The 5,708-nt window shown below is 33.7% G+C and overlaps 1 protein-coding gene across 1 annotated transcript in view; it reads left to right on the top strand.

Moving 5' to 3' along the window:
* The first annotated feature begins 347 nt into the window (after positions 1-347).
* Positions 348-5,708, top strand: part of LOC111088084 — a 54,951-nt gene continuing 49,590 nt past the window's right edge. The window contains exon 1 of the mRNA XM_022397007.1: positions 348-542. The gene's annotated coding sequence lies outside the window, so the exon portion shown is untranslated. The remainder of the gene's footprint in view (positions 543-5,708) is intronic.

Below are 5,708 nucleotides of genomic sequence, written 5' to 3'. Positions count from 1 at the left end.
ATACAACTATAAATTAAAGCAAATAATATCCAAACATTACTGAATACTTTTCTTAGGCGATTCTTTTCTAGCTAATTATAGTGTGCTAAGTTACTAGATGAAAATAATATAAATTAACTGTCAACTGCACTATGCAACAGTAATGAATATCGCTCAGTAAGAGCGTCGTTTGTTGACTTTAATTAGTGAAATTGTGTTGAGTTAATTTTTGCTGATTCTCACAAAGCAAATTCTCCACGCCTTTATATGTACCTAGACAACACGTAGGACCACAATACAGACATAATTAGGCGCGTGCAAGTTCCCCATTGATTTCTTCATTCAGTTGGCAGTATGTTGGTCTGGAGAGATGGCGACATTTAGAGCAAAGCAGTAAGCCTTCTCTCAGAAACTGTACTTCACTTATAGACGAAATGTAGTACGAGAGTTATGGTGTCTGCTGCATACTGATCGAGAACACGAGGCTTATATCTGAAGTTTATTGGAATTTGCAGACAATTCTACCTGTTTATTTAAAAAATTTTACAAGACTTGAAAAACAGGTATGACGTAAACTTTTCTTACTTTATAAGCTCGTGTGCTAATTTGTTTTCTGCCTGCTTACTTTCTTACTTATCTTTATATTTGTATGCAGGTATAATTTTAATCTTACTCTAATATTATTGTTTTATTAGATAAATATATACTTGTGTATCTCTGATAATTTATGAAAATGATACCATTTTACCTAAGATAAAACTTCAAATGATCGTGAAATAGTTAAACATGTGGAAGTATGAAATTAAGAACAAAAAATTATATCTTCATACACAGTCAAACAGATAACTTAAGCAGAAAAGAATTTTCCCTATGCTATAAATTTTCATTTTAGATGGAATGGTGAAGTTGCAAGGTTGAAGCTTAATCCCATTTCTTCTCCATTTTATTATCACTATGGGCATTGAAATTAGAAAAGAGCTCTTCGTGAATAAAAATTTTGGCCTTTATACCAGGGCAGTAGTGCGTTTAGTAAACGTGTAATAGTGAGTTCCAATTAGTTAATATTTAAAAACGATTTAGAAAAGTTCCAAAGGCTCTGTCGTGGTTACATAACTAGAAGAATAGTAGCAAACGATAATTGTTGTTTAAGACTCATACTGTAGATAAACAAATATGTAGAATTATACACGGACTTTTCTCTACGTTAAAATATTTTTATTTGCGAGCTTTCGACCCTCTTACCGGAACCCTCATCGGGCAACAATGTACTGAACGATAACAATTCGTTAAATTGTGGAACACTGCTTTTAAAACAAACGAAATTAATTGTTAGTAGATGAAGTAAATTAATAAAATATACTTAACAGCTTATCAAAAATTCCTGTTCTTGAATCCAATAGTATAGAAATAAGTGGGGCAAGTGGCAAAATTGTCTAAGGCTCTAGGTGTAACGGAGCCCGAAGAGTCCATTAAAATTATGCATATTCTATACTAGCGTATACTGGCTTTTTTATATATTAGAAGTTGTTATAAAAGGAGCCACTTCATTCTATGTGGCTTTTCACTAGCTTGTCTCATTAAAAATGATGCGCATATGCACACGCACGCATGTGTCTGTCTGTAATTTCTATTTGCAATACAAGGAACTACTTTTATTTATGTGGTTTTTCGCTAGCTTGCACCTTAAAAAGATGCGCACGGACATGCGGATGGATAAGAAATAATACCCAGGTGCACACCCTCAGGGTCCACTTAGTATAGGTGCAAAATTTTAGGTTTCTAGATTATTTCCTTTTGGAACTATGGCGGTCACACACACAGACACGCATGCTAGCTTGTTTCATAAAAAGATACGCACGCGCATGCGCGCTCCCACGTGGATAAAAAAAATAATACCCAGTTGCACACTTTCAGGGTCCACTTAGTATGGGTGCAAAATTTCAGGTTTCTAGGTTCTTTCCTCTTGAAGTTATGATGGTCACACACACACAGAGACATGCACGCGCGCACGTGAATAAGATAAGTAATACCCAGATGCACACCCTCAGTACAGGTGCAAAATTTCAGGTGTCTAAATTCTTTTCCCTTGGAATTATGGCAGTCACACTTCTTGTCTATGTGCTTTTTCGCTAGCTTGCCTCAATAAAAAGAGACGCATGCGCGCACTCACGTAGATAAGGTAAGTAATAATACCCAGGGGCACACCTTTAGGGTTCACTTAGTATGGGTGCAACATTTCAGGTTTCTAGGTTCTTTCCTCTCGTAGTTATAGCGGTCAAACACGTATAAACACAGATCCGCAGACACATCCTTTTATTATTATACATAATGAAAAAAACACTGAAAATACTCTGTCAGTCAAAGAAACATGCTAATAACTCAATCAGGTTTTTATCTCTAATACATGTTGAACAAGCTTTCATCTCCGTTACTGAAGCTCTCTTTAGTTGGAAAAAAAATATTGCAATGAATGCACGTGAATCACATGCTTACAGAACTAATGATACGTCATCTGTCATTACAATAATAGTGGTATACTATGTAATATGCAGAATTACAACAAATAAGGAATTTGCAGTAATTTTGTCTTACGTAATTCAGTAAGGTTTAGAAATGACCCTGATGATGCTAAGAACTAAAATAATATTGCAATTATACAAGTGTGGGAGAAGAATTAGTGGGTAGAGGGAGATCCTCCCTATATGAATACAAAAATGTCAGGAATATAAATAGAGGAAATTTATATAAATAATTTCTAAGACATTGCAGTACAAATTAATTTGCTTAGCCTAATATATAATGTAATCTAAAATACTGGAGATAACTTATTTTCTGCTAGATCAGTCAACTTTTCTTATTAAAAAGCTATTCACATTCGAAGAAATAGCGATTTCTTTGCCTTTCCTAAAATGATTGAAAACACATAATTCGTCCATTTACAAAAATGTGAATTGTAGCGTTATTATTTCTACAACTGCACTCCAGAGGTCCTTAAGAAGAGTGAAAGTTGTTGTTCATTAAAAGTGATGAATATAAATCGTACAGACCGCTATTATGGCGAAAGGCGGTGGATAAAGCAGATATGGTATGGTTGATATATTTTAATAAATTGTTCTTTGCTTTTACTCATGGGTTCTTAGAATTAACAAATTATCACTAGGACTGTACAAATAGAACTTCTAAGACTATATAATTGAAAATTCGTGCTTATTCAACTTTTAATAAGATTATATATATATTGTAGTTTATTTCTAAAATTAAATAGTTAACACTCTATAGAGATTCTCATTTAAGCCTTAAACACTCAATTCTATAATTACTAGACGATAAAAGCTCCATGACCTTTTCCCAAAGCTATAGAGAGCACAAAAAAAAGATATGTTGTCTACGTTTTGATGCTCCTTTCCCTAAGTGAATGATGTTAATTTCTGTTATCTAGCTTTTTTGGTCTCAAAATTTACTTTCTCTTTAAGATTTGATTATTATTATTATTATTAAGGTTTGATTATCGTAAATGTATCGTGCATAGAGACTGAAAAACAAAACATTAGACAGAGAGACAGTGTGTATTTAAAAAGGTTTACAAATTATATCTAGCAGACAAATTTAGAAATGATAATACACACACAATAACAAGGATACCCACAACCTATTGAAATTCATCCTGCAGTGTCACCTACAGTAGGAAGTACAAGCCAAATCAAATGTCATTTATACGTGGGATGACTAAAAGACTAAAGTTCTTCATTCCGGCATAATAAAGAAGACTCTTTTTAATTAGCTTATTGCACGAGAGCATTTACAATTACGTTAGTAACGCTTGCGTTCATTCGCCATTAGACTTTGTCAACAGTGTTTACATAGATATGAACTTCATGTAACTGTTAATACTCAAGCATGTTGTATACCTCTTTAATGCATAATCTATCAATGTCAAGACCTTTTCTACTTGATAAAAAACCTTGGTTAAACACGGGAAATATTCCAAAGATGATTATATTGTAGCTATGTAGACAAGACATCAGGGCAGCTAGTTCAGAAACATGCAACAGATAACACGCACAAATTTACAGCACAACAGTAGTGTAGGTCCCAAAAACCTCAGTATTAGGTGGAAAAGATAAATATAGCCTGGCATGGCCAGGTGGTTTGGGGGCTCGATTCATAATCTGTATGTCGCGGGTTCCAATCCCCTTCCCACCAAATATGCTCGCCTTTCAGCAGTAGGGGTGTTATAACGTAACGATCAATCCCACTATTCGTTGGTAAAAGAGTAGCCCAAGAGCTGGCCGTGGGTGGTGATGACTATCTGCCTTCCTTCTAGTCTTACACTGCTAAATTAGAGACGGCTAGCGTAGATAGCCCTCGTGTAGCTTTGCGCGAAATTCAAAACAAACAAACAGATAAATATAACAATATTTATTAAAAGTAAAAATAATAGTTTAACAATTAGATCTATCTCTCTACCGACCTATCAGTCTATCTAACTGTTTATCAATCTGTCTATCTTCCTACCTATTTATCTATCTTTCGGTCTTCGTATCTATATTTTATCTATCTATCTCCCCCTTTTTTTACTTTCTTTCATTGTTCAATACACCAAGATAGGTTCACTCACCTTGTCTACAATAAACTAAAAGAAACTAAGACATGAGTTTCCACTATGCTGAAAAAATAGTCAATTTGCCATGAAGAAATACTTAGGTTCAATACTAAAATTACTTTCTGGACTGTTTAACTATAGGGTTGGGTCTTTCTTCTTTCTTCCAGTAATAAGTAGGCGTTCAACATACAGTTGTGTTACGTAGCAACGGCTGTACCTTTGAGTAGCTTATTTTTGTACTCTTATACTTCAACGCGCGAAATTTTTTAGGCTAGGTCTTTGTTCACTGATATCCTCAAACTGAGTCATCTAATTACAGTCACAGAAAAACCAACAATTGAAAGCAAACCTTCGTTTTAACATAAGAAATTAGAAAACTATTCAATTTATATTTACATTTATTTGTTTCAGAGTTATTTTTATATCACACTATAACGGATGTTTTTATATATCATACTTTAAAATCGAATATATTTTTTATTTCAAACTTTTTTATTTTTATAGCTTTTGAAGAAGCATCACCATAAGTGTTCACAAAATCATAAATTAAACTGATTACTAAAATATCATTTCAAAAGTTTCCAGGTTTTATCGGAGATTTTTCGTCGTAAATGTTAAAAAGCGATTTCGTACGGCACTTCATGTGCTCGTTTAATTTAACCAGTTTTAAAAACTGTTTCACTGTATTCGCTAAATATGTTAATAACCAATTGTACTGATAAATATTTACCTCTGTGAAAATATTTCTACCGTATAATTTCTTTTTGTTTAAAGGAGAAACATCAGAACCTGAATCTAACGCATTTGATATTATGAAAATAGGTTCTTAGATAAAACGTCTCGTTTTTGAGTTGTACATATTGTTATGTCAGGGGGTCACGTGACCATTGTCACGCCGCCTATTTTCTGGAAGTATCTTGTTCCTTCGTGAATGCCCTAGCATTTACTAGATATATGTTTTTCTGGTATATAAATAGGACGCTCACAACGTGACAACAATGTGTGTATAGGTAATGAGTAATTGAACTGCAGTCAGAGAGAGGAGTATTGTTGAAGTTAACGTTCGTTGTTAAAACGTTTGTAAAAGAGCGACTGTTGAAAATAAGTGTATCGTGAAGTTATATCC

This window comes from Limulus polyphemus, unplaced genomic scaffold, assembly GCF_000517525.1.
Source record: "Limulus polyphemus unplaced genomic scaffold, Limulus_polyphemus-2.1.2 Scaffold85, whole genome shotgun sequence".
NCBI lineage: Eukaryota > Metazoa > Arthropoda > Merostomata > Xiphosura > Limulidae > Limulus > Limulus polyphemus.
The sequence above is the reverse complement of the archived record's forward strand: the minus strand, read 5'-3'. Positions and strand labels throughout refer to the sequence as shown.